Here is a 22,543-nt window from a genome sequence, read left to right as displayed (position 1 = left end):
GATGTTCTTAGTTTAAAGAGTTGATATGAGAAAACCCAAACAATTTTGGTGATGGACGTTCATGAAACACAAAGTATTTCTGGCTTTTCCCCCATTCTGAATGCTTAACAGTTGAAACCAAGTAATTGTGTTCCGATCCATTAAAGCACTTAGTGTTTGCACAATAGTGAATGGACATGAATAGCTTTATGGAATAAATGAAGCCACTTACAAAGTTCAAATAAGTAGGTAGTGCTTACAGATACATTCTAACCTAGTTTGCTCTGAAAAAGCAAATAGATTTTTTTTTTTTTTTGGTGTTTCTTTCATCCTTCATTTTCCATTATTCTCTGAATGCACAATAAATTAGGTTAACCAACAGAAAGAGGCTGACTTTGCTAACATGGGCTTCTTTTGAGGCAGAGAACCATGTCAGGATGATGTAGAAGTTTCTCAGTACTCATTGGACAGAATGAACAGGGCTTTTACTGAAGTCATTAGAGATAATATATTTAACAATGTCTACTTTCTAATGAAGAGTATGTTCAGTCACACAGATGGCACAGCTGTTTTATATGATATTTCTTGAAAGTTATTTACATGAAAGGCCATTACTATTCTGGATTGTGTATATACTTGTGGTGGCTTTCCCACAAGTTGGGCAGACTTAATGCCTACAGAACCACCAGCACCGCACAGTTACATTACCATACATAGAATTTCCTGCATGATCTAAGTGTGACATGGGTGAAACCATAAACACAAATGAGGTCAACATACCTGTCTGATTTCTTTGTTCTTCATTTGCTCTGTTCATAGCTGGAAAAGATCCACAGAGTAAATCAAAATATTGCCCAGACATTAGTACTTTGTTTTTATGTTCTTAGCATTTCTGGGGGAGTATATTAAGAATTTTTGCCAGCGATCACTATTTTGTACTAGTGGTAGAGCAAAAATGTTGTTAAGGTTTGAGAAGGGTCTTATCAAACTTCCTCGACCCTTCTGTAATAACAAGACTGAGGGATTTATTGGTCATGTGCCTTTGGTAAAGACATGATTTTATCACTGCTGTGCTGATTGACAACTATATGGTTGTACCCTAAGAAATCTGAGATAATCTAGTAGTAAGAGAATCTTAGGTCTACAAGGGAAAACTGTAATTCACTTTTCCTTGGTAACCTTCAAAACCAAATATTGTTCCTTGTGTTCAGACTATAGCTCAAGTAATTCTAGTGTTTTCTTGCTTATTGGATATGTTTAGTCAATGCTTTTCTTTGGTGTAGATACTAAACATGGAAAATGCATGGGATAGTAGTTAGTGGGGTAATTAGTAGTACTGCTTGGAATACAAGTTGCAGTATGCCAATATTCAATTAAGATCTAATGGAATCAGAGTATGATCACCAATAAAAATTGTCATGATTATTAACTGATAATTCATCAGTTTGAGAGAGGAAAACATCAGGAAAAAAAGAGCATATATTCTATTTGCACTTAAAGTGCTGCTTCTCAACATGTAAGAACTCCTAGTCCTCCTCCAAAATTCTTCTCCAGTTAAATTCTTCAGTACCATTAGCCAGACAGAGTTCACATGAAACTAGAATAGCAGCTTTTACTCCATATTCTGAAGGAATAAAATGGGATACAGTAAGGATAGAATAAATACCTTCTTTCCTTTTCAGAGGTTCCACAGGTACAAAATACTATTGGCAAGCTAATATTAAGGAGAAAAACACAAATCATCCAAGAAGAGAAGACCGAGTTTAGACATGGCAAACTTGCTTCCTTAGAAGACTGTCTTGCTAGCTACTTTTAATTTTAAAAGATTTATAACAATCTTCATATAAAGCATTTTGGAAAATCAGTAAAGAAAAAGCAGTGACATTAAAAAGACTGCAAAAAGCAAGTAATTACATATACCTAATTATTTTTGCTATCGATTTCCCAAGCATTTTTAATTGTCTAGGGAGACAGACAATAAAAACAGAATCTACAGGATTATGCAAATGGTCTGTCAATTAATAAACCTTCAAGAGTGTATCTATTGCTATAGATAAGGTTATGTCAGTTCTGACATACAGTGTCTGTACAGTGTTTTTGGCATCTCAAACACACAACGAAAGTGCTTTTAATATCTTATTGCTGAAAAACATTATTAATGTGAAAATCCAAATTTGTTATCTTTTTAGACTGCACAGCTGACTTCAGTCAGGGTTTTGAAATCCCTGGGTTGTCATGCGATGCTTTGAATGTCCTGGGATGGTGGAAAAAGCAGTGTGACCAAATCTTTGCCCTCTTTCAAATAAGTCTTTCAGGCTCAGTTCTGCCATTACATCAACAAAGCCTATGCTGACAGTCATGACCAGGCTAGTAGGAGGCTGTTCTTCTTCTCATCTTTACCGGTCCATTTGTAGGCTATTATTTCATCTCTCTCTTCCTCTCTTCTGTCTCCCAAACAGTCATGACAAAACAAAGAAGAGAAACAATCTTTGTAATGCATGTAACTACGAAGGCTAGTTGGACTTTTAACCTCTCCACCCTCATTTATTTGTGTTTTTACTTGGTAAGTCCTTCTCAGCAGGAGCTGTCTCCTTCCCAAGTTTGTACAAGATGCAGCCCTGGAGGGAACGTTTGGGAATGGCTGCCATCAACCCTAAAATAACAAGTGCTGAGTTTGATCCAGAATGGTGTATTTCCAGATTATATGAGCAGTATATTCTAAGTTTCCAAATTTACTGCAGTTAGCAGAGTGAAAGGGAAAATCTTTCCACCTCTTCCTTATACAACTAAACAAACATTTCTCAATGGCTTTTATTAGAACTAGTAGGTAAATTCACCAGCTCTCAATACAATGCAACAAAATTAAACTATGCTAAAACTTCCAGTCTTTATCTTAATTTACATTTCTAAATTAATTTGAGAAGCCCCTTAATCACTGGTGGTCTGAACAGTTTTCTGACATCTAGCTTATTCTTGAAGATTTTCAGATGAGTACACAGAAATCTTAACAGTTTTGCAGTTTTATTTGAATATAGCCATATACAAAAACTATTACGAAATTTAGACTGATAAAGATAGCATATTTTTTATCATTGTAGTGGGTTTATATAGTAAGGTTTTGGTTGCAGGGGGCTGCAGGGGCAGCCTCTGTGAGAAGAATCCAGAAGCTGCCCCATGTTAGATAAGGGCCAGTTTCATCCAGCTCAGAAAAGGACCTGCCACTGGCCAGAGCCAAGCCAATAAGAAATGTCATTTACACCTCTGTGAGAGCAGATTTAAGAAAGGGGAAAAAAACGGCTGTGTGACAGAAGCTAGGAGAGTGAGGAGTGAGAACCAACCCTGCAGACCCCAAGGCCAGTGCAGAAAGAAGGGCAGGAGGTGCTCCAGGCACAGAGCAAAAGTTCCCCTGTGGCCTGTGGAGAGGCCTCTGGTGGAGCAGGCTGTCCCCCTGCAGCCCATGGGTCCCACATGGAGCAGATCTCCATGCTGCAGTCCATGGAGGAGCCCCTGGTAGAGCCTGGAGGAGGCTGCGGCCCATGGAGAGCCCCTGCAGGAAGGGACCCATGCTGGAACAGTTTGCTCCTGGGGGTATGGAGCCGTGTGAGAGCAGTTCTTGAAGAGCTGCTGCCTGTGGGAAGCCCGCACAGGATCAGTTCTGGAAGGACAGCATCCTGTGGGAGTGGGAGGGACCCCACATGGAGCAGGGGCAGAGAGTGACTGTGAAAGAGCGGTGGAGATGAAGCATCAGGGACTGACCAAAGCCTCCATTCCCGGTTCCCCTGTGCCACTTGGGGGAGAAAGTGGAAGAGGGTGGGTGGGAGGGAGGTGGTTTTATTTTTTCTTTTTTTCTTACTTCTCTAGCTTGTTAGTAATAGGTAATAAATTTCTCTAATCTCCCATTGCTGAGTCTGTTTTGCCTGTGATGATAATCTTTGAGTGATCTCCCTGTCCTCATCTTAATCCTTGAGCCCTTTTCATTGTAGTTTCCCCCCCTTTCCATTTGAGGACAGGGAGTGAGAGAGTGGTTGTGGTGGAGCTCATCTGCCCATCAGAGTAACAACACCAAAATAATCTTCTTTATTTTTTTCTGCAGCTTGCATATTCTTCCCTTTCAAGCTTTCTGATTACCCCAATGATTTTGTTGTTACTGTATCCACTCATGAAAAGCAATTGTAACCAGAAAGCAAAGCTACCTAACACGTTACCCAAGATTTACCATGGTAAATGGTGTGGTGGTGTGAGCTACAATCTCTTTCTCACCAAGAAAGTGAAGTTTCTCCCATAACTTGCAGGCAGATGCAGGAGGTCTTGCAAAGGTAGCCACTTACAGTATGAGACTCAGTCTGGAATGTCAAAGATAAGTGTTCACGACTCAACTGCTGCCTACGGTGCAGCCTGGGACCTTATGGTCTGTGTTCTTCAACTCTGCCTCCTGCCGTGCCTGTTTTTTCCAGCTTGATCTCTTGCCTGTGGTGCTCCCTGTTTCAGTAGCCGTTCTGTTATTTGGCTGCAATCGACAGGGTTTATGACTGTCTTATATGAGCCCTGAGAGACAGCCTTGCTGGTGTGAATAATTCTCTCTCTAAGTCTCCTAATTACTGCTAATATTTGTTTTGTTTTCATAACAGCTCAGAGCCAGATTTTCCATGAGGAGACTGCTAATGATGCTACATACCCTGAGGAGTTCATGTGCATGCTTTCCTGCTGTGTCAACATTTTGCTTCATTCTTGGTAAACAGATCTTTTCTAGGACAAGAGTGGCCTGAAAGATGACACGTAGCATGCTGATGCTCATCTGGGTTTCAGGAAAATGCACAACCAGTTGAAATCATTCCGTATCTGTGACTGCTGGTGGTATCAGGTTCCTCTTGTGTAAGCATCCAAAGCCAAGCTGCTTCAAGGTACAGGCCAGATCATGGCTGTGCTTCTTAATTTCCTATCCAGCATTTAGCTCCCCACATTTTCCTCATGGATTTCTCCAAACTGCCAGTCTGACCATGTGATCCAGTGTGCAGCCAGCTGGCTGGAGTACAGTCAGAACCTGGTCAATATTTGGAATGAAGTATAGCATGCTGCCTGATTTCAGCTGAAATAATGGAATATACTTAAATGCATACTAGTTTTGAAGACATTGTTCAGCTAGTCATTTGCCAGACTGGTTATCAATACCCCTTGCCTATCTATCAAACAAATTAAAGTGCTTCTATGAAAGCAAATCAGAAAAAAAGGTAATGCTCCAACCCTGCTCATTTTCTCTGCAAAACTGTCTCAGGCATCTTGCCTGAGGCCCAAATCCTAAGATTACTGCCTCTCTTGAATAATTTTCTCAATAGAAACAGCAAAAGAAGTAAAAAAAAAAAAAAGTTTCCATCTAAACATAAGGAAGCACTTCTTTACTGTGTGTGTGATGGAGCACTGGCACAGGTTTCCCTAGAGAGGTTGTGGTCTCTGTCCTTGGAAATGTTCAAAAGCCACCTGGACAGGATTCTGGGCAAGCAGCTCTAAATGGCCTTGCTTGAACAGGGGGTTGGACCAGATGACTTCCAGAAGGCCGTTCCAACATCAACCATTCTGTGATTCTGTGAGAAGGTAGGGAGAGAGGATACTATTATGAAGTGACTGCAGGATAGCATGTATTTCCACAAAGATGTATCTCCAGTGATTTAGAAAGGCCTAGGCCCTCAATGTCCCTCCAATTTTCTGTCTGATCTTTTGAGCTGTACTGCAAAGAAACCAGAACAGGAAGATGCACTGACAACTGCCCTCTGTGACTTGAACATTTTGGGCAACAACAGCCTTATGCTACAGGGAAAAACAGAAGCAAGGAAAAGGAAAAAAAAAAATATATAAAGGATGTCTCACTTTTCCTGCCTGATTTCTTTTCATTCTTTTAAGTATTAGCAGAAGTACACTTTCATTTCCATTCTACTTTGTTGCTCTTGCTAAGCTTTCACTTAGTAAATCTCAGCTTTGTGAGTATTATGTTTTCAGTGTTTCCCATTCATTTGTACAGGAAGCTGCAACCAAGAAAGATGGTATTACAAAAACACAACAGTATATCAATAAACTTGGAAGAATGCTGAAATAGCATTTCTAACATTACGTTAGAAAGTTCTACTTAAATCAATACTAATTTCTGTAGAAAAAATAATATTCTGTCTACGTCAACCAATAAGTCTAACAAAAAAGTACTGATTGTGCATGTTAGACATGTAATGATCCTAGGGTATAAATAATAATGGAACAGCTACGAGGACTTTAAGTATCCTGGACAACATGCAATAAAGCACTGCATAATCTGCCAATGAACAGCTATATTTGGCATGAATATACATCTCACCTGCTGTTCCACTCTGGTATTTATGAACATGTGCCTGTGCTTCACTGGGTCCTGGAAAGCAAGGGTTTAGCCCCTTTGTGTGTAACAAACCACACTACCTTAACTATGTGCATTTCAGAGGGATTTTACTTTGTAATTTTAGTCAGTGGTTTTGGACTGATGGACCATAGAGATTAGAGATTGGAACATATTAGGAGCTTTTTTTTTTTTTTTCTTTCTTTTTTTTTTTTTTTGTTTGTTTGTTTGTTTGTTTGAGTTTCATCTAAAAGGAATACAGCTTTTGCCCTGATACCACCATACCACCTCACAGTATGATCCCAAGCATGAAACGAGACATGACCAAAGACCAATGCAGCAGTAGGGTGCTGTAAATTAATGAGAAATTCATGAGACCATACAAAAGGTTGCACTCCACCATGGGATATAACAGGTTGATTCCAAGGAAGGCTTCACTGCTTGGACATTATAGAAACCCTGAACACCAGATCCAGATCCAGTAAAAAAAAAAAAAAAAAAAAAAAAAAAAAAAGCAGGTAGTTTACATGACTTTGCACGGTAGATAACAGAATATGACAAATCTTTTTTATTGCACATATCCTGGCACAAAAGATCCACCTAGGGTAGATTACAGCAGCATTCATTCTATATAATAATTTTGTAGTTAATAACATTAATTGCATATTTTAAAGTTCTTCTACATATGCAAATGAAAAAAATCTTAACTCCCTTATCTTTTTAGACAGGAGCTTGAAGAAAGATTGGAATAATAAAAAAAAATTGTTTTTCAAATCATGAAAAAGGCAGTGTCTTAGGTATTACGTGTTTCCTTAAATATATCCAGATTATGCTATTAAATTACCTCATCACTTTTATATTTGTAAGTGTGGGATTTATTTACTTATAAGAATGAATACAAACAATAAGGCTGTCACACATCTGAGAAGCATAGTGAAGAATAAAAGCGGGATGAATGTCTTTTACTAAATACTCTAATTCATGACTCAGGCCTAATTCATGCCAGGATGTTGTTATAATTAATACTAAAGAAAATAAGATTACAGTGATAACACAACATCTCTTACCAATGAGTACCTAGCACACACATGAAAGCAGTTAAGCTGTCTACTCTGCCAGCTAAAAAACACCTCAGCTTAATCTTTCACTATTATTTTGAAAACCTTCTTTGAAGTTTGATCTGAAACAGCTCATCCCATGAACAAGTCTCAGATTTCCCCACTGTCCCCCTACACCCCCGTAATTCAATTAGTAGAATAACAAACCATTATATCATACCCATGGTTAATACTTGATTTTGCCTGAAACCTATGCTCAGAAGATCTCTTCTGTCATAAATCCTTTGCTGATATGCATCTGCGTTGCTTGAAGTAACAAGTTTCTCTATTACAGCAACACAGAAGAATTAGAAATGATTTTTTTTTTGGTCAAGAAATATCAATTCATTGAAAATATGTTGCTCATCAGGAATGAACAAGAAAATAAATGAAAGCAGTAAGATTTTACGGTTTTATGGCTTTATTTAGTCAATATTTATTTTTTAGTACTGAACTGGATCTCAGTGGTCTAGTATACCTCCACTGACCATTGGCTGTGAAATACCTGTATGCACAGATGATGGAAGTGCAAAGGCTAGGGGAAAAGTCAGAAAAGCAAAAAGAAAAGAAAATAAAACTATTTGCTTTGCTTTTCACTTGAGGCAGTCAGTAATCATCAGATGATTCCTAAAGTACCAAAAGAGTTCATAAATGATGTGTATGTGTGCCTCTGTGGCTCTTTTTGCATGTTGTTTTGTCCTAAATCCTTGGTAATCATTTTCCATTCTTGTGAAAGGACATATCTCCAAATTTTCTAATGTAATTTCAGACTTTTAAAATTTCTACTAACCACTGTCCATGAACAATGGAAACAAAGTTGCATTTTGTTTGTTTGTTTGTTTGTTTGTTTGTTTTTAGTGGTCTGAAAACTAGAGATTTCACAGGCCTCACAGGCCTATCTTGTGTAATTTTATAGCCATCTTATTCATCAATTAAGCAATAAACCCTAAAGAAGTGGGATCGTAAAAAACACAGTTTCTGCAAAATCTGTCATGAAAAGTATACTTGAAATATATGAGTCAAAATGCCCTGTCAAACAGTGCACTTTCAATTTTTTTTTTCCTCTACCATCAAATCCTTGAATGTATACATTGTGACTAAGGGAGTATCTTTAACCAGATGCAGTTTGCTGTTGGGATGCCATGAGAAATGAGTGCCTTTGGGCACTCATTTTCATTTCCTCATTAGGAAATGAGCAGGAACTTGAATATGTAAGTGGCACTCAGTAGAGTTACACACGTTTCTTGATTACATTTTTAAAGTGGGATGTCACCTTTTGCAAAAGGTAATACCATAAACGTTTTAAAGTTTTCTGCTTAGGTGTAGCAGTGACAGATATCTCATACATGTAAATACATACGGCAAACTAGCAGAATAGATCACATTAGAAGATGCAGGGAGTCATTACTTTTTATGAATATTTGATATTTTTTTCCAAAAAAACCCTATGGTTTCTTGCAAAGCAGGTGCACACACATACATGTTCCCACCCCAGTGACTAAACCTACTACATTCCCAGCAAAAATGTTGGTTTTACATATGGTTTTGGTTATTAATTTAAGTTCACATTGTCATTTGCACATAAATAAAGGCCAACCAAATGCTAATCATCCTTAAAGTTGGTAAACTGGGGATGAACTTTATGACCGACAAGCTTTTTCCAAAATGTTATTTCGCCAAATAAACGTATAAAAATAACACTATTGTTCAAACTACTTAGTAAATGTATTAAGATTTTCAGTTTCTAAAAATGTAGATGGGTGTATGTGTGTTAAATGTAAAACACATTTTGAAATTGTAGTATTGAATGTTCTTACATTGTTTTTGTCTCTTGTGATTTATAGCCCTGGTGCTGGTATGTATTTGTAGCCTTGTCAGTTAGCCATGCATTTCAATACGGTAGTTTTTTAATTCCATGAACTTGCTAAGGACTTTGTAACCTTTATGTGTGACTTAACATCAACATAAGTGTAAATCGAGAGCAGCATCTTGGCCCACCAGTATGTATTTCAGATGTATTGTATTAAACCCAATAGTAGGCAAAACCAATTCTTCTTAGGTGAAATCCAGAAGAAACTATGTTAAAACCAAGTCACCAGAAAAATAAACTGGTTAAAAAGTAGCAGTGGAAAACTGAATTGTGAGAGATGCACTTCCTATAGTGTTCCTGTCTACGAGTTCATGCAAATGATTCAGAATAGCATTTCCTCACATATACTCCTTTTTCTGTCGCCAAAATTTTTGGAAGAAATCATTTCAAACCACTTAAAGACTTGTATTTTCCACCCTCCCCCTAAAAATAATCCTTTTTCACATTAATGTTCTATTTAAACATGACATGGTCTGTCATAACTCAAACTGCCATCTAGTTTTCCTATGATTTGTCTTAAGCCGCTGTGATTTTTTTTTTTTTCTTGGAAGCATAGCTTCATGGATGAGGCTAATTGCAAATAATAAGAAAATCATGGGAGAAAAATGCAATAGCTAGTTTTAAAAAAGGCGAAAAACAACAGTCCCCTAACCTGAACAGAAAATTTTAATTAAGGTATTTGTTCCAAGAACAAGAATAGACCAAACAAATAACCCTGATTACACATGGAAAACATTCAGACTCATGTGATCGTTGTAAACTAATAATTTTAAATCATTTTAGCAATTTGCACTCTTTTCTGAACTACATCTGATATCTGACCATTCCAGTAACTCCCAGTTCACAGCTTCTTTGCTACACTTTATTGAACTGCAAAGATCCTCTGCATTCCTGTGCACTGTTTCTTTCATTTCCTTATATATGGCTGAATTGGCTCCCTTAGCCTTGTATTTCTTTCTAGGTACAGTTGTTCCCCACCTCCCCACCCTTCCCAAACTTTCCAGCTCACACTAAGGACATTAGAATAGAGTTGCTTGCCAGAATATAGTTGAATTTTCAGTTCTTGAGATGTTTGTTTGTCACATCCTGAAATTTAGTTGTTCATTGTCATCCAAACTTCTGGTTTAAGCACATTGAGGACAGGGTACTCAGGGTGCTCAGGGTGTTTTATACACCAGAGGTAAGTTTTAAAATTAAAATATATAGGCCTTGAGTGGATACCTATCTGTTTTCAAAGGATGGTGGGCAACCTGAAGGTGCACTCATAGATGTCACACCTCTGGTAGTGTTTAAGATCAAGGAGTTATAATTTATTTCTTTTCCCTGTGTATGCCTGAAGCCAAGTTCTGGATGGATACCAGGTTATTTGCCTGTTCTTTTGAACTCAGGCACAATAACAGTGGCAATAACTAAGACAGGATCTGATAATAGGGTTTCTGAATATGGGTCTTGCACAACACGCTATTATTTTTTCTCTAAATTCTTTAACAAAAGAGATTGGTTGGGAGTACCCATATCTCAGAAGAATATGAAGCATTCTCCACCCATACAACTGCAATATTGCTACTGGTGTTGTGGAAGGATTGTATAACTCAAAGCATGTATAGTGCAACAACCTTTTTTGAATCTTTTAAATTTATTTTTTAATAAGATTTGTATCCTAGCAAAGTGTAATGTTGGGTTTGAAATAAGAGATGAGAAAGCTAACCCAGCTTTTAAGTTATATTAGCAATAAGAGTTCAGGCATGTGGGAACTGAACTCAGCTTGCTAACTTCACTTGTAAAACCCCTGTAATATTGACTTAGCTGCTGTTTTAGCCAAGGTATGTTAAGAAGGTTTGCTTGTTTGTTTTTCTGATTTTGTTAAGCAGAGTGAATATATCCTGCACCTGGAGAAGAAATAGAGAAGAAACAGGGAAAGAGCTAAAGAAGAAGAGACAGAACTACAAACCCAGAGAGTTCAAGGTTATGTTGCTATAGAGTAACTATGGAAATAACATCTTACCATTTTATTGGATTTGATAAATTGCATCTTATTGCACACTGATATTTCCCCCCCCCCCTTGTTAATGATGTTAAAAAAAATAAAAAGAATAGGTAAATAAATAGAAATAAAAAGTATACTGTTTTCTGTAAAAGGAAACTGTCACAGCAGGGATAGATGTGGGAGGGAGCAGATGGTAGAAATTAAGAGACTTATGAAGTAAAAGTAGTAGATATGGCTGGATTAGTAAGTATGCTTGGTACCAAAGTTAAGTTAGAAATACATTTACTCTAGAGTCTTTCTATAGCCAGTAAAAAACAAACAAACAAACAAACAAACAAACAAAACCAAACATATTTCCAGAGTAATTAAAATATTTGGTGAATGAGAAAAGGCTCACCTGAAGTGACACATTGATATATTAGCTCTACATACATGAAAACCCCAGAAACCTTGAAAGACAGGAAAGTTGTGGTTTTGTTTTGACTATTTAGTGAAAAAAGGGTGAAAAGGGTGAATGTGACCTCACTATCTGGAATACCTGTCATCAGCAGAACTCTAAAAACAGATAAACACAGTTCTGTAAAAACTGCTTGTATTTAGCTGCAGAAGCAAGAATAAATTACAGACAACCTGATAATATAATTTTACGCAACAGGTTTGAGGCCCTAGAGATTGAGAGGCCGGTGTGTGAGGAAGAGGTAGCAAATGTTCCCAGGAGGATGCCTGGGGCGAGGAGGTCGACTCCGCGCCTCAGGACTGCCTCCACCAAGAAAGACAGGAGGGTTATTGTTGTTGGTGACTCGATTCTTAGGGGAACAGAGGGCCCTATTTGTCGGCCTGACCCTACCCGTAGGGAAGTCTGCTGTCTCCCTGGGGCCAGGGTCAGGGAGCTTCCTAACCTGGTACGCCCCTCTGACTATTACCCCCTTTTGATAGTCCAGGTGGGCAGTGATAACATCGAAGAGAGAAGCCTCAAGGCTATCAAAAGGGACTTTAGGGGACTGGGTCGGTTAGTGGATGGAGCGGGAGTGCAGGTGGTGTTTTCGTCCATCCCTACGGTGGCAGGGAGGGGTTCAGAGAGGACACGGAAAGCCCACCTGTTAAACACGTGGCTCCGGGACTGGTGCCAACGCAGAAATCTTGGGTTTTTTGATCATGGGGCACTTTACTCAGCACCTGGCCTGATGGCCGCAGACGGGTCCCTATCTTTTAGGGGAAAAAGGATCCTGGGCCAGGAGCTGGCAGGGCTCATTGAGAGGGCTTTAAACTAGGTAGGAAGGGGGATGGGGCTGAGGCTAGGATTGTTGGGGCTGTGCCAGGGGGAACAATGGCAAGGCTGGAGGATAAGGCAATGGCCCAGCTGAAGTGCATCTACACCAATGCACGCAGCATGGGTAACAAACAGGAGGAGCTGGAAGCCATCGTGCGGCAGGCAGGCTACGACTTGGTTGCCATCACGGAGACGTGGTGGGACCAGTCTCATGACTGGAGTGCTGCAATGACTGGCTATAAGCTCTTCAGAAGGGACAGGCAGCATAGAAGGGGTGGTGGTGTGGCTCTCTATATCAGAGAGTCTTTCGAGGCTGTAGAACTCGAGGCTGGGAATGACAAGGTCGAGTCCCTTTGGGTTAGGATCGGCAGGGACAACAAGGCTAGTGTCCTGGTCGGGGTCTGCTATAGACCGCTGAACCAGGATGAGGAGACGGATGAGGAATTCTACAGGCAGCTGACAGAGGTTGCAAAATCATCAGCTTTTGTACTCGTGGGGGACTTCAACTTCCCTGACATATCCTGGAAGCACAACACAGCCCTGAGAAAGCAGTCTAGGAGGTTTCTGGAGAGCGTGGAAGATAGCTTCCTGACGCAGCTGGTTAGTGAGCCTACCAGGGGAGGTGCCCCGCTAGACCTTCTCTTCACAAACAGAGAAGGACTGGTGGAGGACGTGATCGTCGGGAGCTGTCTCGGGCAGAGTGACCACGCAATGGTGGAGTTCACTATTCTTGGCGAGGCCAGGAAGGGGACCAGTAAAACCGCTGTATTGGACTTTCGGAGGGCTGACTTTGAGCTGCTCAGGACACTAGTTGGTGGAGTCCCTTGGGAGGCGGTTCTGAAGGGCAGAGGGGTCCAGGAAGGCTGGGCGCTCTTCAAGAGGGAAGTCTTAATGGCGCAGGAACGGTCTGTCCCCATGTGCCCAAAGACGAGCTGGCGGGGAAGAAGACCGGCCTGGCTCAACAGAGAATTGTGGCTTGATCTTAGGAGGAAAAAGAGGGTTTATAAGCTTTGGAAAAGTGGGCAGGCCACTAAGGAGGACTTTAAAGAAGTAGCGAGGCTGTGCAGGGACAAAATTAGGAAGGCCAAAGCTCATCTGGAGCTCAATCTGGCTACTGCCGTTAAAGATAACAAGAAACGTTTCTATAAATACATCAACACAAAAAGGAGGACTAAGGAGAATCTCCATCCTTTACTGGATGCGGGGGGAAACTTAGTTACAAGAGATGAGGAAAAGGCGGAGGTGCTCAATGCCTTCTTTGCCTCAGTCTTTAGCGGCAATACCGGATGTTCTCTGGATACTCAGTACCCTGAGCTGGTGGAAGGGGATGGGGAGCAGGATGTGGCCCTCATTATCCATGAAGAACTGGTTGGTGACCTGCTACGGCACTTAGATGTGCACAAGTCGATGGGGCCGGATGGGATCCACCCAAGGGTACTGAGGGAACTGGCAGAGGAGCTGGCCAAGCCACTGTCCATCATTTATCAGCAGTCCTGGCTATCGGGGGAGGTCCCAATCGACTGGCGGCTAGCAAACGTGACGCCCATCTACAAGAAGGGCCAGAGGGCAGACCCGGGAAACTACAGGCCTGTCAGTTTGACCTCAGTGCCAGGGAAGCTCATGGAGCAGATCCTCCTGAGAGTCATCATGCAGCACTTGCAGGGGAAGCAGGCGATCAGGCCCAGTCAGCATGGCTTTATGAAAGGCAGGTCATGCCTGACGAACCTGATCTCCTTCTATGACAGAGTGACGCGCTGGGTGGATGAGGGAAAGGCTGTGGATGTGGTCTACCTTGACTTCAGCAAGGCTTTTGACACCGTCTCCCACAGCATTCTCCTCAAGAAACTGGCTGCTCTTGGCTTGGACTGGCGCACGCTTCGTTGGGTTAGAAACTGGCTGGATAGCCGGGACCAAAGAGTTGTGGTGAATGGAGTCAAGTCCAGTTGGAGGCCAGTCACTAGTGGCGTCCCCCAGGGCTCGGTGCTGGGGCCGGTCCTCTTTAATATCTTCATCGATGATCTGGACGAGGGCATCGAGTGCACCCTCAGTAAGTTTGCAGATGACACCAAGTTAGGTGCGTGTGTCGATCTGCTTGAGGGTAGGAAAGCTCTGCAGGAGGATCTGGATAGGCTGCACTGATGGGCTGAGGTCAACTGCATGAAGTTCAACAAGGCCAAGTGCCGGGTCCTGCACCTGGGGCGCAATAACCCCAAGCAGAGCTACAGGCTGGGAGAGGAATGGTTGGAGAGCTGCCAGGCAGAGAAGGACCTGGGAGTGATGGTGGATAGTCGGCTGAATATGAGCCAGCAGTGTGCTCAGGTGGCCAAGAAGGCCAACGGCATCCTGGCTTGTATCAGGAACGGTGTGACCAGCAGGGCTAGGGAGGTGATCGTCCCCCTGTACTCAGCTCTGGTGAGGCCGCACCTCGAGTACTGTGTTCAGTTTTGGGCCCCTCGCTACAAGAAGGACATCGAGGTGCTTGAGCGGGTGCAGAGAAGGGCGACGAAGCTGGTGAGGGGCCTGGAGAACAAGTCCTACGAGGAGCGGCTGAGGGAGCTGGGCTTGTTCAGCCTGGAGAAGAGGAGGCTCAGGGGCGACCTTATCGCTCTCTATAGGTACCTCAAGGGAGGCTGTAGCGAGGTGGGGGTTGGCCTGTTCTCCCACGTGCCTGGTGACAGGACGAGGGGGAATGGGCTAAAGTTTTAGGACGGGGAGTTTTAGGTCGGATGTTAGGAAGAACTTCTTCACTGAAAGGGTTGTGAGGCACTGGAACAGGCTGCCCAGGGAAGTGGTGGAGTCACCATCCCTGGAGGTCTTTAAAAGACGTTTAGATGTAGAGCTTAGGGAAATGGTTTAGTGGGGACTGTTAGCGTTAGGTTGGACTCGATGACCTTGAGGTCTCTTCCAACCTAGAAAATTCTGTGATTCTGTGATAATAAAGTATCACCAATTAGGAAATGAATAACAAATGAATTACAGAAAGCTGCAGACACTAAGAAAATGTAAGGTAATGGTCAGTGCTCACAAATGAGTGAGTTCACAGCATATGGTTTTTGGATTTCATGTGGTAGGTGTTTGGGCTGTTATGTGTTGCAGTTTTGACAGAAATATACCCATGTCTTTCTTTCCATGTTGTCCAAATAATGACTGAACAGTAGAATTAATATTTTCTAGCATCAGATGTCCTGTGTAGTCAGTGAATAGAAAAAGGGTCTTTGAATGTGTTACTCCTCTGAAGTACAGCTGTCTCCAAATAAGAATAATATAAATATTTTTTTCTATTAAACTATTAGGAGTTCAGAAACCATTTTACAGGTAGAGGTGTACATTTTGTAGGATGGATCCCACCCTGAGGGATGAATCTCCTTCCAGTTTATAACTTTGAAATTGGTAAGAAAAGTAGACTTCAGGAACACTTAGCTGGAATCAGGGACTCTGGAGTGATCTGTAATATCTTGGGTTTCCTTGGGGAGAATAAGGCAGATGATTCCAGGAGAAATATCCATCAAAGAGACAAAAATGGTAATTTCCCTTAGATACCCCACTTGAATAAGAGAAAGTCAGAACTTAGTCTGTACAGAGTTTGCTGCCATTAAAATCTTAAGAACTATTCAGGAGATGCCTCTACCTATTCGTACGGAAACTTTTTGAGTTGACATGAAACTTTGTGATTGACATCATTGTATGATAAAACTCCCCCAAAACCCTTGAAAGAAAAAGTATTTTATAATTATGGAGGAAGTGACAATCTCTAGAAGAGGTAAAAAAGAAGACTTCGGAGCCAGTTTCAAGATTTTAAAGGACTAACTGATGATTTTTGAATTTTGGGAGTTGTTAAGGTTGCATGAGTTAATTAATCTTTTTTTTTTTTTAATAATAATAATAATAATTATTATTATTATATATTTTATTTTCTGTCTTCTGTGGTAGAATATGTATGGAGGCTTGCAAGTATCCTGGATACTGAAGAATTTAATTAGCTGTTTCTCCATATTTTAAAGGGAACCTGATGCAGAATATTTATTTAATGGTGCCCAGAAGCAGATGAAATAATGCTGCTGTGTTGGTATTCTCATATCGATTTTCTGTATTTCTTTATCTGCTTCTTTTTGATATAGAGAAATAGGCCAATGTGCTCACGGGTACTTACGTCTGTAGTGTTACCTTTTTTATATGTCAAAAAAAAAAAAAAAAAGGCAACAATACAATATACTATGAATTATCCATAAAGGTCTCAACAAGGCAGATCAGGAGAGATTAGGCTGTGTTGGGAGTCACCTGTCAGAAATTTGTTCTGTTCTTCTTTATAAATTATCAGTATATTTCTATTTGCTTATCAGCTGGTTTATCTGTGTAACATCTACTGGCAGTTTAAACCTTGTTTCTGTTGTGCAGGCATGTATCTGTATCTCATACTGCTTCAATTGATTCAGTATAAACTGAAAACTCGAAGAGTTGGGTAAAACTCTTCTTCCTCTACAGCTAGTACTTGTCTACCAGAGATGAGTAAGATTGAGAGAGCAGCTGTTTGTATCATTCTGAACAAATACTGAAGTGCAAGGCCCAGCAAAGGACATCATCTGCAATTCTGGTACTAGACATAGAAAAATACCATATGAACATTATTTTGGAAAAACTTTTCCTGAAAGCTAAAAAGAGACGAACTTATTGATGCTTAACTTGTCCTACAGAAATATTAAGCTAGGTTACCAGTAGCACAAATGACAATAGAAGTCTTACAGAATGATCGAATATAGTACAAAAAGCAGAGAATGATGCTTTGCCATGAAGACAAAATATTCTTCCTTTTGAGTGTGCTGGCAGAATATGGTGTTGAGGTAAAGATATCAGTAGTAAGGAAGTGACCAAAATAGTAGATTGATTGAAATAGCAGAATAACTCATTTTTTCCAACCCTGCATAAAGCAGGGTTAATGATAAAGTGCAGACTTTTTGTATGGAAGACTCAAGTCTAGACGTGCATGTTAGTATGGAGAAATAATTTATTTTCTTTTATTCTGTGAAGAATGAAAACTATTATGTAAGGTGTTTCAAAACTTATAATTGAATGATTGAATGGAATGAAGCTTTCAGCCTTCATGTATTAAGTTAATTCCTTTTGTGGTATTTCCGGAACAGGAAAAGCAAGTGTTTCAACTTCCATCTGGACTCAGTTCTGAAATACATCAAAGACATTGACTGGGCCTTGATGTAGATGGATTTAATGGAAAAGAAGTTTCATAATCATACAAATATTCTTTGTCAGAGCAAAAGATTCGCAGTCTAATATACCTTATATATCTTATAGTAAAATTGATATCTGATTTACTAAGACTCATTCTATGATATATTAAAACATTGGCTAATAGATGGAGAGTTCCTGATTTATGCATTGGTGGATATACATAAAAGTTTTGGTCAATGAAAATTTTGAAATAAGTTTACATTATAGGAAACAGCCCATGATAATGACTAAAAGAGTATATCTTTGGGGGTTACTGTTTTTAGCTTCATCTTGGAAAGGCTGTTAAGAGCTCCAAAAGAGGAAAGAAAGTCCCATAGAAAGATTATTTTAGAAATGTCTAAATTAAATTATTTTTGATTTTCTTCACACCATTTTCCTATACAGGCATTCACAATGATAAAAAGAGAGAGTTCAGCTTATATCTTTATATACAGCTTTAATATCAGTCAAGGAATAGCTTCTAATGAAAGTTAAAACATCTGGAAAAAACAGCAACAACAACAAAAAAACAAAAACTAACAAACAAACAAAAAAAAACAACCCAAAAGATTTACTTTTATCAAACACCTGTGTGCATCCTCACAACATTTATTTACTATGGCCTCATGGTAATTTTGGTACAGGATGATTATTCTTTTTGTTAATCACTGAAAGTAAACAGATGATGTGGAATGCCCCTCTCTCTCTAATCAACATGTTAGAGACATTCTCTAAGAGAACACATGGCTACAAACAGGTCCAATAAGTCCATGGTACAACAGTGGAATAATTAAATTGTCTCATATTGCCATTAAAATATTTTCTTAACTTGCTTTTCCAGCTGGCTTAGATTCTGTGTCTTAGTTCCGTTGAAATCAGATTCATCTTGACCCTGAATGCATTGATGAGTTCCTGGCCCTTTTGTTATTACAAATGGTTGTTTTTTAGAGGAAAAACAGTGGCAAAAAGAGACATCACAGAAATATTATCTTAACTGTGGCAGACCATGGGAAATTCACATTTGGATGAAACTTTAACCTTTTGCTTTCACTGCAAGGTGGGAGCATTTCAATTCTACCGACTTTTGCTATTTTCACATTTCTTTAAAAAGCCCCTCTGTGGTCTGTAATAAATTCTTTGGGTCTCTAAAAATAGCCATGTGGACTATGTGTGCTGTTTTTCTTAGTATTTCATCAAGTTCATTATTAACACTGGATATATCAAAGCAAACTGCAACAGCTGTAGAGACATTTTTGTATACTGACAGGTTAATTTGTGAATTATACTTTTTAACTAACCTCATTAAAATTTGACCTTTTGAAATAAAAGCATATCTATGCTTTTTTCAAAGTTTTAAAAGATTTTTTTCTCCCCCAGCATTCTTGAAATGATGGAAATGTGGTGTGAAATAGCATAGGCCAAAAGAATCTTGAAGGGCAGAAAAAACGTTTAAGAGATTTACAAGCTTGAAAACTACAGCCATAGTGGTTCTCCATGTACAAGAGAGTTCCTGTGAATCAGAAGCAAACACAGAAGGATGCCTAGATGGTGGTCAGGGGCTTGAAAACATGGTTCAGCCCACAGGAGAGAAGACCAGTGGATCTGAAATCCTGTACTCCCTAAAGTAGAGAGATGGCAGGGCCAGACTCTCCACAGAGGAAGAGATGACAGGCAGTGGTCACAAGCTGCAGCAAGGGAATTTCCTTTGAGATAAAAGGAATAAAAAGATAAAAATATGATGCTCATCTCATCCCACCTGCTTATAGCAGGTCTATATCTAAACTAGAACAGGGTACCATATCCAGTCACATTTTGAAAATCTCCAAGCAGAGCATCCTGATCACAGTTTATTCTATTTTTATGTGAGTAATTTAAATCATTCTAAAACTTAAGAATTATTTTAGAAAATATACATGAACAGCACATTGAATAAAATTGGTTCAAATTAGCCCACCATTGTAAAATTTAACATTTGATATCACAACATATTTTGAACAGTCAAAATATTTCTGAACTACAAGGACATTCAAGTTACCTTTAGATTTGCTATTGTTTCTAATTACTTCTTCTTGAAGTAATAACTGAGAATTGGATATGAGTATTTTCCCAAAGACATGGTATCTTACACCTGTTTGACAAAGGCTGAACATGTTCCTTTATTAGACCATCAAGCATAAATAATTCACCACCATTATGAAAGAAAAAAACCACCACCACCTACAACCAACCTAACAAAAATATTTGTGGTAGGATTGGAAGAAAGGCTTTAGTTGTGCAAAAGGGACACTTTAAATTACTATTATAATAGACATTGATTTTTCTTTATAAATCAGTGCATCAAAACCAGGATGTGAATCAAAACCTCAAAGAAAGTTATTTATGTTTGATTAGAAATATACTTTTGGAAACTGATTAATTTAAATTTTCTTGCCATTGGGCTCTCATAGAATCATAGAATGGCCTGGGTTGGAAGGGACCTCAAGGATCATCTTTTTCCAACCCCCTTGCCTTAGGCAGGGATGCCATGCACTAGATCAGGTTGCTCAGGGCCTCATCTAACCTGGTCTTGAACACCTCCAGGGATGGGGCATTGACAGCCTCTCTGGACAACCTGTTCTAGTGCCTCACTACCCTCTGAGTGAAAAACTTCCTTCTAGCCTCTAATATAAATCTCCTCTCTTTTTGTTTTAAACCATTCCCCCTTGTCCTAATGGCTCTGCCATTAAACTTAAAGTGTGTTACTTTAAACACTTCTATCAATGTTCCCCATATTTCTCATCGAGTATGGGCCTCTGGGTCTGTGGGGAACTCAGAGGAGGAAGACAGTGAACCTCTTCCTATTAGTCAGTTGATCTGAACCAAGCTGGTTGATCTGATGAACTGCTTCATACTCTTGGATCCTTTGCTAAGCTCTCACATTGCAGCATTTGTGAGTAATGTTTCATATCATCCAGTTGGCTCACAGACCGTGTCCCATTCTGGTGGATGATGACCTGGCCTTTATTATTCATGCCTTCATCACTTCTTGGCTAGTGGATAGCAGAGTGATAAAACCGGGCGTGATGCCTACAGCACTTAGGAAACTCCAACTAATAGAGAAGGCTGGAACGCATCTCGGCAGGCACACTGGCTACCATGGTTCCATCAAGCTTCCCTACAGAGATTTTCCATGGAATTTCATCTCTAGTTTGAATTCATTTTTTACTATAAAATATATACATTTATATATATGTTTAACCAAGGGATGAAAATTGTTCATCCCACAGAAACAAAAGAAAATCACTAGTTTCTCTTCCTTGTCTCCAAAGTCCTCTTTCACTTTTCCTTATCTAATATAAATGCATAGTAGCTTTGCTAATCCTAAAGCCTAAGCCCTACCAGAACATCATTCCTTCTTGAGAAGAGGAGAAAACAGAAATCATGTGAAAGACACAGTCCTGTTGCTTACTGCAAAGCAGGAGGTCAAAGGGTGAGTGAGGACTGCAGCCAGAAGAACCTGTGTGGTGGACCAGAAGGATTATGCAGAGCAAATGCAAAGTCAGAGTCAAAATTGTGGCCTTCTTTTGAACAGAGGCTAATAAAAGACACAGTGGCTAAATTCAGTGATGGAAAATATTTTCTGAGTTTACTGAGAAATTCCTCTTGTTTGCTACCACTAGAAACAATTGATAAAATCAGATAAATATTTTAAGGCTTTAATTCATCATATTATTTACCCAGACATCTAAGTCCATTCCTATTCAGTGAGGTATGTGAATACTTTAGTGTTTTGTGTCTACTACTTTTCTCCTCATATTGGCTATGTGAGAAGTAGGACCAGATGTTAATACAACAAGGAAACAAGTTTCATAATTTTCTGTGTGCAAGTGTGGAAGCAAATACAAAATTGGACAAACTATCTATGTTTGGCTAGTCCCCTTAGAATAAGTAACTACTCCCGAGAACAGAACTTAAGCTTCTTGCAATTTGTATGACTTCGAGTCCTAATAAAGAAGACATTTCTGATATATCGATGGCTGATACAGCAGTGCAATTCCTAGATTCACTTTAGGTGTAATAATTTAGAAAAATTGTTGTTAGGTAGAACTCCCAAAACTGTGCCTCCTGAGTATAATCTCTGATACAAACAAACAAACAAACAAAAAAATGACTTTCTAGATGTTTAGGTGGAATCTCTCTGAATAACTGTGGCTTGGCCTAAGGAATTCTGTAAACCTCCTCTGTAATGCTTTCCTTTTTTCATTCTTCTGTGCATGATCCAGTGAAAGCAATTCCTTCTTTGTACCTCAGCTGACATACTCTACCAATTCAGTTTGAGAGAAATGCAATAAAATAGCTAAAGAATGTGCTGATGAGAACAGTTATCAAGGGAGGCTGTCATGAGGTTTATAGCACTTTCTTAGTTTGCTTGTGCGTAATGACAACTGATCTAGAAAAGCATAAAACTGCAGCTGGGAATCAAAGCCAACTTTCAAAATTAAGTATTATTGATATTGTAGAGGAATATGTCTGAAGAGGAAAGCAGGATATGCCCTGACAGCACCAGAAACCTGTCCATCATATTATTTTTCCTCAGCCTAAGCATTCTGTGCTCCAAGTGGGAAAGAACTTAAAGGATTACTGTGGTTAAAAAGGCAGCTGTAGGTTGCTATGTAGGTATATTTCAAGTTCAAAAGAACTGAAAAAATGTTCTATTGAATTCAACATGAAATAGCTGTACTTCTCTGATTATAGGCAATTCAAAGGAGTTCTGTCATGTTGG

This window comes from Aythya ferina (assembly GCF_964211825.1).
Source record: "Aythya ferina genome assembly, chromosome: 3".
Lineage (NCBI taxonomy): Eukaryota > Metazoa > Chordata > Aves > Anseriformes > Anatidae > Aythya > Aythya ferina.
Note: the sequence above shows the minus strand (reverse complement) of the source record.